The sequence below is a fragment of the Pongo abelii genome, chromosome 21 (genome assembly GCF_028885655.2).
Source record: "Pongo abelii isolate AG06213 chromosome 21, NHGRI_mPonAbe1-v2.0_pri, whole genome shotgun sequence".
Taxonomy (NCBI): Eukaryota; Metazoa; Chordata; class Mammalia; order Primates; family Hominidae; genus Pongo; species Pongo abelii.
The window spans coordinates 11,926,991-11,940,242 of NC_072006.2; the positions used below are offsets into that span (position 1 = coordinate 11,926,991).

At 37.0% G+C, this 13,252-nt stretch overlaps 1 protein-coding gene across 1 annotated transcript in view; it reads left to right on the top strand.

The window, feature by feature from the left end:
* The window catches only part of PCSK2 (proprotein convertase subtilisin/kexin type 2), a 269,668-nt gene that overhangs the window by 19,125 nt on the left and 237,291 nt on the right, over window positions 1-13,252 (top strand).

Genomic DNA, 13,252 nt, shown 5'->3' on the forward strand with positions numbered 1-13,252 from the left:
AGAAGCATTTCCTTACTATAAAGTGTGTACAATCCACTTGGCTGTGGGTTGGAGCAGCTCTATTAGAATTAACTGGGCATATTCAGTCAGAGGTTGACAGTGAGAAAACAACAAAGCAGATGATCAGAGAAATTACAGTAATTACTCACAATCAGTCTTCAATAGTAAGTCACAAAATTAAAAAGGAGATTGTAAGTCACAAACTTAAAAAGGAGAATGTAAAAGTATGAACCAAGAGAGGTTCCATGTTCCTGGTTTAACAGTGGAATAGTAAATGCAGGATATCCTCGAGAAAATGCCTGAATGAATGGTCCCTCTACTCTGTGCTATGGAAGTTAGTTGGGTCCAACGCATTCCATGGGGGATGTGGTACGAAGTGGACCTGAAGAGTGTGGTCTGTCCCCTAGTGGTCCTAGGCTGTTAATCAGACTATCACATCTTGCCTGGGACAGCAGCTGTGGTTTCACTGATGATAAATAATTCTGCTTGAAAAAAAAAAGTGGTTTCTCTTTAGTGATGGAAATAGATACTTGTGGAAATTTGTGTTTTAGATTAGACACAGTCACTCTTATGTTGTTGATAATTAAGAAATAAAATCACACTGGAAGTTGTTCTTCTCTCTCCCTTTGCTCTGAAGTTGAAACTCAGGCCTGTCTATTAGGTGCCTTCAGAATTCTCACTGAGATCAGTTTATGTTGCACACAATCCAGGGAAATCAGTAATCATCTCTGGGCAGATATCAGTAATGTGCAAAACCCATTTCCTACTTGACTTGGAAGGAGAAAGAAATGTTAGGAAGAGTGAAAAATGAATGGGAAAAAGAGCATATCAGTTCTTCTCCACATGGTCTCTCATCCTCCAGCAGTCTACCCCAGACCTAAATTCAAATGAGCTTCCCTTTCTCTCCCATCCCTACTGCTGGGCATCATGTTCTGCCTATAAGAGATTGCATGCAATTGAAGGAAATAAAGAACGGTCTCTGAGAAAGTCAGTAAAATGCAGAGCTTATCCCTGTTGATAAAATTCAGGTCCCCAAATGAAATGGACAAGTAATTATCAGCTGAGCCAGTTTTCAATCCTTGATGATTGTTTCATCTGCCAGTTTTTGTTTCTTAAACCTCTTGACAGCAGTCCCTCTTACAAATAAAATTATAAAAATCCTATATAGCAAATGATGTCCAGTATTCTACCAAACTAGATCCCGACTAAGCCTGACTGAGGACCATGAAAACCAGCACGGTGGACAAACACAAAGAAAGCAGCCAAAGGTAAAGCGAAGAGTCTGATCCGGGAAGTCTTAACTGTTCTGAGGTTTCTGAATCCATTTGAGAATCTGTAATAAGCAGTAGACTCTCCTGAGAACAAGCGAATGCACAGATGCACAAAATTTGGAATGGAGGCCATGCCAAGGTCACAGACCCTCTGGAGCATCTACAGATTCCCTAAGGGAAGAGAACTCTAGTGTTTAAAAGAAGCAGGAAATAGGCTCCATGAGAATTTAACACTTCTTTTTATCTGTTCACAATTGGTTGCCAGTTCCCTGGAGTTCCCTACTGCTGGGAAAATGGAGTGTGTGGGTTCAGAGAGGTGCTATAACTTGGAGCCATAGTTTTCAGTGGGAAAAGGAAGTAACAGGAAAAGAAAGAAGACAATGAGAAGTGTTGCTGAGATCCATACATTTTTGTGGCATAATGAGAATTTCTAAAAGCTCTGCAAGTCTGACTTAGCAGCATTATTATACTGTCACCGAGCCTGAATCTTCAAGCTGACAATTTGCTGCGAGTTCTTCTTTCACTTCTTTTTCTCCTTCCTTCTGGAACCATGCATATTTTGCCTTAAGAGAACAAAGTGATGATATAAAAAAGGGTGTGTGTGTGTGTGTGTGTGTGTGTGTTTCAATGAAGAGAACATTTCAAAACATACTAAATACCATGAGAGGCTTCTTACTAGGACACTCAGGTGAATGTTTGGGAATCTACCACTGTGTTCAATATGTCTTTGCTATTTGCAAGATTTGCAGTCTACTTAAGAATCTCAGGAATGCATCGATCAGCCTTACATCCTTGAGGTCTGTGTGGGCAGCAAGTACCTTATACTACTGTAAGTCACATAGCATCTGTCTTTCTCTCCCTGCGGTGGAGCTTATGCTTGCACAAAGCTCTTAAGCAGCTGCTTCTCAGATGCTCAGAAGACAGTGGATCTTGGGTCTGCACTCCAAAAGCAAGAGACAAAAAAGGCCCAGAAAAATAACCAATGCCTACAGGTTAGTCTTTTGTTAGGTTCATGATCAGTCAATTTACCTGTTTATTGCATAAGAGTAAGCTCATCAGAGGTTCAAATTTTAGCTTTATGAGACCAATTAGCTCCATTTTCTTTCATAGCCAAGAAAGAATCCCAAAGAATCCAGAATCATGGGTCCCAAGATCACAGCAGTGGGGATGTCACCCATCAGCCTGGCTGTCCTTGAGTCCCACTCATCTCCATCAGGAATTCCAGCCCAAAATCTCATGGATTCCTAGTCCTGGTTACAAAGGGGCTGGGACGTAGAGTAGGACCACAACACAAGCAGTGTGGTAGGAAGGATGCTGGATTTACACTCAGGAGAGCTGGGATTTCTGCAGAGAGCTCCCATTCATCTGGTCAGGCCCTGGCACCCCCTGAGCCACAGTGTCTTCTCTTAAAAAATGAGGCAGCTAGACCAAGCCAGGTATGCAACTCAGTTGCCTAAGGTAACAAAACTATGGAAAGGGAGCTTAGTGTGTGACCATAGGAAGTGGAGGGGTAGGTGGGTTCTGATTTGAAACTAGGAAATACATGACCCTTCTGAGGTCACTCAAATTTAAATTTTAAAATATTTTTACATTTTTAACTTGCATCTTGGAAATAATTTAGACTTTAAAAATGTTGCATAAATAGCACACAGGTACACCTATGTTCGTGGCAGCATTACTCACAATAGCCAAAAGGTGGAAGCAAATCAAGTGTCCATCAACAGATGAATGGATAAACAAAATGTGGTATACAGGGTGGAATATTTAACCTTAAAAAGGAAGGAAATTCTGACACATGCCACAACATGATGAACCTTGAAGACATTGTGCTTAAGTAAAATAAGCCAGGCACGAACAGTCAAATACTATATGATTCCACTTATATAACCTAATTCGAGAAATCAAATTCATAAAGACAGAAAGTAGAAAGGTGGATTCCAGGGCTGGGGAGTGGGGACTGGAGAGTTACTGTGTAGTAGGTACAGAGTTTCAGTTTGAGATGATTAAAAAGTTCTGGTAATGGATAATAGTGATAGTTGCACAATGTGAGTGTACTTAATATCACTGAACTATTCAGTTAAAAATCATTAAAATTGAAAAGTTGATGTTATATATATTTATCACAATAAAAACATTACTTTAAAAAAAAGCAGAGTTTCCATATACCCTTCTTTATTCAGCTTCCCCAAAATTAACGTCTTAGGTAAACATAGCAAAATTACCAAAGGCAGGAAATAAACATTGACATAATACTATTAGCTACAGGCCATATTCAAAATGTTCCAGTTGTCCCACTAGTGTCCTTTTTTCTGATCCAGGATTCAATCCAAAATATGATTATATTTAATAGTTATGTCTCCTTAGTTTCCTCTAATTTGGAAAAGTTCTGCAGCTCTTCTTTGTCGTTCATGAACATGATGACTTTAAAGAGTACTGGCCAGTTATGAGTTTGTCTGATGGTTCTACCTGACTGAATACACGTTATGTATTTTTGGCGAGAAAATGACATGAACGATGTGCCCTTCTTAGTGCATCATAGCATGACTCATCACTGGTGAAGTTAACTTAGATCGCTTGGGTAAAGTGGTCTCTGCCAGGTTTCTCCACTATAAAGATACATTTCCCATTGTTTATTATTGTATCTCACCTATTAATTTTAGCACCTATTGGAGATGTTTGCCGGCCACAATTACTATTACTATGACATTTTCTGAATGATGATATTCAATGTCCATCATTTCTTCTACATTTATTAATGGGAATTCCACTGTAAGGAAGAGTTTTCCCTGCACCTCAGTTTACATTTAATTTCTTATTTAAAAAAAAAAAACACTAAAACAAGCCAGAATCATGGTAAGATATGTTCCTCTGATACCCACTGGCACTTAACAACTCCAAATTTTCTTTCTAGTGTTGAAAATTCTAAGTTCTAGGCCAGACGCAGTGGCTCACACCTGTAATCCCAGCACTGTAGGAAGTCAAGGCGGGCAGATCACTTGGGGTCAGGAGTTCAAGCTCAGCCTGCCCAAAACAACAAAACCTGATCTCCACTAAAAATACAAAAATTAGCCAGGTGTGGAAATAGGTGCCTGTAATCCCAACTACTTGGGAGGCTCAGGCAGGAGAATTGCTTGAATCCAAGAGGCGGAGGTTGCAGTGAGCCAAGATCACACCACTGCCCTCCAGCCTGGGCAAAAGAGTGAGACTCCAAAAAATTAAAATTAAAAAAAAAATTATCAGATCCATAATGCTTCCTGCAACAAGAAACAAAAGGTCAAGTTCATACTACCTGATAGTGTTCAAAGTAGAAAGTTTTTGGAAAGCAAATACAGCACCCATACATTTTCTTCCTCTCCCCTCACTTTTTTTATTTTATTAAATCTTAATATTATCCAGAGTATATCACCAGGGTTAAGTAGAGAAAACATTTAAGAACCATTGAGCCTGGAATTATCACACGAAATATTTATGTTAAATTTGCCATGAGGAATATTGTTTTTAATGAACAGGAACTAAATCACAAAAGCTACAATGTTCTAAAAAATTTTTATTCACAGAAAAGACCCCTGCTTAAGTTGGCTATGCCTTGAAGATCATCCAGTATCTGCTGCTCTGAGTCCAGGCCTGTCCCGCTGTGCCAGGGATGTCCCTTGGGAGACTTTATCTGAGCTGCTCCAAGACGGTGTCATCAGTTGCAGACAGAACCAATATTATTGTAGAGTTTTATGTTAACACAGCCATGAAAGCTGAAGAAATAAAACTTTTTTTTCAGCTAGCTACTTGTTTCTGTAGTCCATTGCTGAGTAACAAACCAACCCAAAATTTGGTGGTATAAAACAGCAATTTTATTATACTCATGAATGTGGGAATTTGTAATCCATGCAGGGCACAGTGGAAATGGCTTGTCTGTGGTCCACGATGTGTGGATGCTCAGTTGGGAAGACTCAACAGCTAGAGGATGACTGGTATGGCTGGAGTTGAAATCATCTGAAAGCTTCTTAATGTGTGTATTTAACACCATAAATCGGATGACTTAAAAGCTGTGCTCTTCCAGGATTGTCAGGCAAAGCACTACATATGCTTCTCAATGTTGTCTGGGCTTCCTCATAACATGGCAGCCTGAGAGGAGGTGGACTTCTTAAATTGTAGGTCAGGACTTTAAGAGCAAGTGTGTTCCAGGGAACAAGGCACAAGTCAAATGGCCTCTTATGACTTAGATTCAGAAGTCACATGGCATCACTTCCACCATACTCGTAATTAAAGTCATCATGTTCCCCAGATACAAGGGCTGGAATCATGGACCTCATTTCTTGATATGAGGAGTGTTAAAAAAAAAAAAAAAGCTGTGGCTTTAAACAGCCACTCTCTTCAAAATTAAAACACTAGAAAAATATAATTTTTAACAAAAGTGGAAAAGAGTCTCTTAAGCTGAATGCCCTTCCCTTTCTCCAAAAAGTCTAAGAAACATTCCCCAAGTATCCCTCTGATTGAAATAATCTCTCCTTTGGGTTCCCACAGCAGCTTGTCAATAACTCTGCTACAGCACATTCTATTCTAACAATAAAAAGAGTAAGTTATGCTTCAGTGCAACATATTATTCCAAGCACTTTTCATGCATTATCTCACTTAATTCCCATAACAAAAACATTTTATAAGTAAAAAACCTGAGGCCCACAAGGGTTAACTAACTTGCCAAAGGTCATATCGCCGTTACGAGGAAGAGCAAGAATTTAAACCAAGGCAATCTGGCTTCAGAACTCATTTTCTTAAACCACTCCACCACAGAGTACTATTAATAGATTGCTGTGTGCAAATCTTCCTTCCCTGTGAATTGTGAGCTATTTGTAGGCTGAGACCATATCATCATTACCTTTGTCTCTCCAGCACCAAACACAGTGCCTGGCTTATGACAAGGAACACAAAAATACGCAATAGAAAAATGCACAAAAGAGAAGAAACTAAAATGTCAATAAACATATGATAAGATGCTCAAACTTTCAAAACAATTAAAAATATTCAAATAAGATGACACATTTTGCCTATAAATTGGCTACAGTTAAAATATCATTAATAAATACCAATCCAGTGTTACTTAGAGAATGGGAAAATGGATATTTTTATTCTTATTTACTTTTCGGTGAATCTTGGAATATACAACCTTATAGGGAAACTTTTCTGAAGTATCTATCAAAATGATAAATGTTCATAATCTATGACTTAGAGATTGAATTCCTAGGATATATCCTACAGGAAAACTCTCATCTATACAAACAGTGATAATCACAAAGCTGTTCATTATAGCATTTTTAATAGCAAATTGATTAAGATATAGTTCACATGCCACATGCCATAAAATTTATCCTCTAAAAATTTGCAATTCAATGATCTTTAGTATAGTTGCAAAGTTGTGCAATCATTACCAATATCTAATTTTAGAATATTTTTACCACCCTTAAAATAAATCCTGGACCATTAACAATCACTCTTCATTTCTGTTCCCTCTCAGCCCCAGGCAACCACTAATCTAATTTCCAGCTCTATAGATTTGTCTATTCTGGACATTTCATATAAAGGAAGTGATACAATATATGACCTTGCTATCTGCCTTCTTTAACTTAGCATTAAGTTTTCAAGGTTCATCCGTGTTTTTACCATGTGTTATTGCTTAATTCCTTTCCATTTAGAAATAATATTCCATTGTACATATATATCATTTTGTTTACTGTTTTATCAATTGATAGAAATGTGGGTTGTTTCTAGTTTTTCGCTATCATGAATAATGTTGCTATGAACATTTGTATACAAGAATTTGTGTAGAGGTATGTTTTCATTTCTCTTATATGCACCCGTACATGGAATTGCTGGGTCATATGATAAGTCTATATGTTTAACATTTTAAGTAACTGCCAAAGAGCTTTCCAAATAGGCTGTACCATTTTACTATCCCACCAACAGTGTATGAGGGTTCAAATTCCTCCCTATCCAGGTCAACACTTGCTGGTTTGGGTGCAGTTGGGCAGGGGTTGATTTTACCCATTCTAGTGTGTGTAAAGTGATATCTCATGGTTTTAACTTGCATTCTCTGATGTCTAATAAGGTTGAACATCTTTCTGTATGTTTGCAGGCCATTTTTATTTCTTCTTTGAAGAAATGATTCCTCGAATTTGCACATTTTTTAATTGGATTTCTTGAATTTATTGTTGAATTGTAAACATTTTTAAAACATTCCTGTGCAAGATCCTTATCAGAGATATGATTTTCAAAATTTTTCTCCAATCTGTGGGTTGTCTTTTCATTTCCTTCATTATTTCTTTTGAAGTACAAACATTCTTAATTTTAATGAAGTACAATTTATGTTTTTATACTTTTGGTGTTGTATCTAAGAAAGCATTGCCTAACCTAAAGCCATGAAGATTTATTTATATGTTTTATCCTAAGAGTTGTATAATATTAGCTCTTACATTTGGGACTACAAATCATTTTGAGTTAAATTTTGCATGTGGTATGAGATAGGACTCCAAATTCATTTTTTTCATGTGAATATCTAATTGTCCAAGCACAAAACTGCTTGAACAGACTATTCATTCTCATTGAATTGTTCTAGCATCTATGTTGAAAATCAATTGACCATAAGTTGATTATCATAAATTATTTTTGGATTCAGTTTTATTCCATTAAACTACTATATGTCTCTCCTATGCCAGTACCATACTACTTTGATTACTTTAGCTTTGAAGAAGCGTTGAAATTGAAAAATGTGAGTCTTCCAACTTTGTTCTTCTTTATTAAGATTATTTTGGCTATTCTTGGTCTTTTGAGTTTACATTTGAACTTTAGGATAAGCAAAAATAACAGCTGAGATTTTGAAAGTAATTGTATAGAATTTACAGATAAGTTAGGGAGCACTGCCATTTTAAAAAATTTGTGAACATGAGATGCTTTTCCATTTATTTAGATCTTTAATTTCTTTCAGTGATGTTTTGTACTTTTCAGTGTATACACCTTGCACTTCTTTTGTTAAATTTATTCCCCAGTATTTTACTTATTTGATATTATTTTAAATCAATTTGTATTCTTAACTTTATGCTTGGATTGTTCATTGCTTGTGTATAGAAATATAATTGATTTTGCATGTTAATCTTATATTCTGCAACCTTGCTGACTCTTTTGTCAATTCTAATAATTTTTCTGGATTCATTATAAATTTCTATGTACAAGATACGTCTTCTGCAAATAGAGATAGTTTTTCTTCTTTCTTTCCAATCTTGATGTCTTTATTTCTTTATCTTGCCTGATGGCATTAGCTAAAATCTCCAGTACACTCTTGAATAGAAGTGGCAAGAGCAGATAACTTTGTCTTGTTCTGATCTTAAGAAAAGCATTCAGCCTTCACCATTAAGTATGGTGTTAGCTGTGGGTTTTTCATAGATAGATTTATCAGATTGAGAAAGTTCCCTTTCATTCCTAATTTTTTTTTTTTTTTTTTTTTTTTTTTAGACGGAGTCTCGCTCTGTCATCCAGGCTGGAGTGCAGTGGCACAATCTCGGCTTACTGCAAGCTCTGCCTCCCGGGTTCATGCCATTCTCCTGCCTCAGCCTCCTTAGTAGCTGGGACTACAGGAGCCCGCCACCACGCCCAGCTAATTTTTTTGTATTTTTAGTAGAGACGAGGTTTCACCATGTTAGCCAGGAAGGTCTTGATCTCCTGACCTTGATATCTGCCCGCCTCAGCCTCCCAAAGTGCTGGGATTACAGGCGTGAGCCACTGCATCCAGCCTTCATTCCTAATTTTTTAAAACATAGTTATTATAAAAGAATGTTGTATTTTGTCACATGTTTTTCTGCATTGGGATGTTCATGTGGTTTTTGTTATTTATTCTATTGATATAGTTATTACAGTAATTGATTTTCAGATGTTAAAACAACTTTGCATTCCTGGGGTAAATCCTACTTGGTTATGATGAAAATCCTTTTTATATGTGACTGGATTCAGTTTGCTACTATTTTGATGAGCATTTTATTGCCATATTTGTAAGGGATCACAGTCTGTAGTTTTCTTTTCTTGTGATATCTCTGTCTTTTCTTCATGTCAGGGTGACACAGGCGTCAATGAATGAGTTGGGAAGTGATTCTTCCTCTTCCATTTTTTGGAAGAGTTTCTGAAGGACTGGAATTATTTATTTAAACATTAGTAGAATTAATCAGGATTAGTAGAATTAATCAGTATTTATTTTGCAGAAAGTTTTAAAATTACTAATTCAATCTCTTTACTGCTATTGAGGCTCTCTGGTAAACTTTTAAATTCTGTTACTGTACTTTTTAGCTCCAGAATTTCTGTTTGGTTCTTTCTTCTTATTATTTTTATCTCTTTATTGATATTCTTTATTTGATGATTCACCATTCTCACGCTTTCCTTTAGTTCTTTAGATATGGTTTCTTTGAACATACGTCTGGGTATAGTTATATCTATATATAATATAATGTGAATATTTATAGTTATGTAGTTTAGTCTTTGTCTAATAAGTCCAACATCTGGGCTTCCTCATAGAGTTTTTATTATTTTTTCCTCTATGTGTGGAGCATATGTTCTTATTTCTTTTTGTGTCTCACAATTTTTCTTGAAAATTTGACATTTTAAATACTATAATATGACAGTTTGGAAACCAGAGTTACCTCTCCCCAGGTTGTTTGTTGTTGTTTCTAGGTTTTGTTGTTTTTACTATTGCTAGTTGTTTTCCCTCACCCCCACCCCCGTTTTTTTTTTTTTTCTTTTTTCTTTTTTTAAATACACTTTAAGTTCTGGGATACATGTGCAGAACGTGGAGGTTTGTTACATAGGTATACACGTGCCATGGTGGTTTGCTGCACCCATCAACCCGTCATCTACATTAGGTATTTCTCCTAATGCTATCCCTCCCCTAGCTCCGCAACCCCACCGGCCCCAGTGTGTGATGTTCCCCTTTCTGTTTCCATGTGTTCTCATTGTTCAATTCCCACTTATGTGTAAAAACATGCAGTGCTTGGCTTTTTGTTCCTGTGTTAGTTGACTGAGAATGATGGTTTCCTGCTTCATCCATGTCCCTGCAAAGGACATGAACTCATCCTTTTTTATGGCTGCATAGTATTCCATGGTGTATATATGCCACATTTTCTTTATCCAGTCTATCATTGATGGGCATTTGAGTTGGTTCCAAGTCTTTGCTATTGTGGAACTTAAATAAATTTACAAGAAAAAAAAACATCAAAGAGTGGGCAAAGGATATGAACAGACACTTCTCAAAAGAAGATACTTATGCAGCCAACAAACATATGAAAAAAACCACACCATCACTGGTCATTAGGGAAGTGCAAATCAAAACCACAATGAGATACCATCTCACGCCAGTGAGAATGGTGATCATTAAAAAGCCAGGAAATAACAGATGCTGGAGAGGATGTGGAGAAATAGGAATGCTTTTACACTGTTGGTGGGAGTGTAAATTAGTTCAACCATTGTGGAAGATGGTGTGGTGATTCCTCAAGGATCTAGAACCAGAAATACCTTTTGACCCAGCACTCCCATTACTGGGTATATACCCAAAGGATTATAAATCATTCTACTCTAAAGACACATGCACACATATGTTTATTGCTATTTGTTTATTTAATGTCTTTCTGGACTAATTCTGTAAAGTCTGTAATTTCTATAATGTGCTATTGAATCTGCTTGGTTAACTTAATAGTTAGCCAATGACAGGACAGAGGTTTTCTTAAAGACCTTGAATCAATAAGGCTTTGTTTTTGTTTTTACCCTTTGCTGAGGGGCTCTGTTGTGTATATTGGGACATATCCTCAACTCTCAAGCAGGCAGTTTGAAACTCTGCTATGGCCTTCACCTCCTGTTTTTAAAGAGACATCAAGTCAACTAAAGGTGAGCACTTAGGGCCTTCTTAGATATTTCCTGGTTGTGTGTACAGCTCTGCCCATGTGTATGGCCTTCTAAGTGTCCAGGAATATATTAGAGCTTTGTAAAGCCTTCTATGGACATCTTATTCCCTAGATTCTTTTACAAAGGTTTTTGTCCAGCCTTTTATTTGCCCCAGTTCATATTGCTACTTCAGGAAATTGCAACCTTAAAAATTTGCCACTGATTATTTTTGACAAATTCCCTGGGGAGTAGGGCTTTTCCAACTGAGCAAACCCTGGGACAGATCAAATAACAATAAATCCTATAAATGGAACTTTTCCAGATAGCTTCCAGGCAATTATTTAGGGATGGAGCTTTTTAAATAACTCAAACCCAGTCTGCACCCTCTACTATCTATTTGGCTACTGGTTTTCAAAGCTGCTGTGATTGTGAGGATGTTAGTGTTCAAAGATGCTGCAGAGCTATGAAGAAGACGATGGTCATAGGGCAATCTAAAACAGCACAGAGTTTGCCATTATCACTGAGATTCAACTTTTTTGTTGAATAAACACCCTTCGGGTTGCCACAAACCTCTTGTTAATTTCCTGTGTTCTGAATAAGTTGATTTGGCAATTTTTTTCAGAGTTCTATTTGCTTTTCTGTAACGGTAGATTTTTGAAGTTTCTTATTCTATCATACCTGAAGTTCCCCCACCCCAACACACAGCATTATCTTTGAATGTAAAAAAAAAAAATGGAAGCATCTTAATACGCATCAATAATGGAAAGGCTAAATAAGTCATGGTATATCCCATGTAATGGAATAATATGCAGCCATTCAAAAGAAGAAAGTAGTCTGGGTGATGAAGTAATATGTACCATAAACCCCATGACACCTGTTTACCTGTGTAACAAGCCTTCACATGTACCCCCAAACCCAAAATAAAAGTTTGAAAAAAGGAGGTAGTAAGTGGAAGTCTGTGATAGCATCTGAGTGACAAGAGAAGAACCACTTTGCATAATATGTAGTGTGTGTGTGTGTGTGTGTGTGCGTGTGCGTGTGTGTGTTTAAGCAAAGAAGATCTAAAACTCACTCATTTGACTATTAAGGAAATAATCATTTGCTCTTACAAGTAGGTAGGCCTAGAGGAAGAAAACAAAAAGGTAACCTAACTCCAATACTGCCAAAAAAGAAAACATGAAGAATTTTTACTTTGTTATTTGTGTTTTTCGGTTTTCTAAATTTACTCTATATTTCCTTTATATTAAAAATAAAATAATAATAATAAATATTCTTTAAGAAATATTTGAGCCACACTGGGGTTCTATGTGATCTAAAAATCTCAAATTGGCCCCACCTATGTTAGAAAACTTTTCTATCAAATCAACCACATCTGCTTCCCTTTTCTTCCAAACACTGGATGGCAACACACACACCAAAACTTTCAAAAGCAAATACTGTGAGTAGTGGAATGCTTTTTGATTTAGGGACTCTTTTGAGAATCGATGAAATCATGTGTCCTATTTCCAAAAAAAAGTACATATTTACATTATTTGTCTATAATTTGTAAGCATTCAATTAAATTAATTAATCAGGTTAAGAACTGCAAACAGCATGTCTTCATCAACGTGAAGACATGTGGAGAAAAAGGAGAGATCTGGGAACTTCAAGTCCCTGTATTTATACAGAAGGGGAAAAGATGCCCAGAGAGGAAACCACTTGCCCACAATCATACTGATGGTAAAAGACCTGAGCCACATCCAGGCCTCCAAACTCCCAGGTCAAAGCTCTTCCCACCAAGTTACCTTGAATCATGGAATGAATGACTGGCCTATTTAGGTTCTCCAAGACTCTTACGGCCCTGTGCCAAAGACAAACTCTCATTACTATGACTTCTCTGACTGGTTCTGACCTGATTTCAAGGATCCTTGAGATAGGAAGGTAGAGGGAAACCAGACCTGCCATCCAACTGGTATTTACTAAATTTAGATGTTCACACTGTGCTCAGCCTGATAAAAGGCACCAAGGGGTCACAGAAAAAGCCCAAGACACAGACAGACAGTTGAAGGTCTGTCACAGACAGCTATGAAGACATG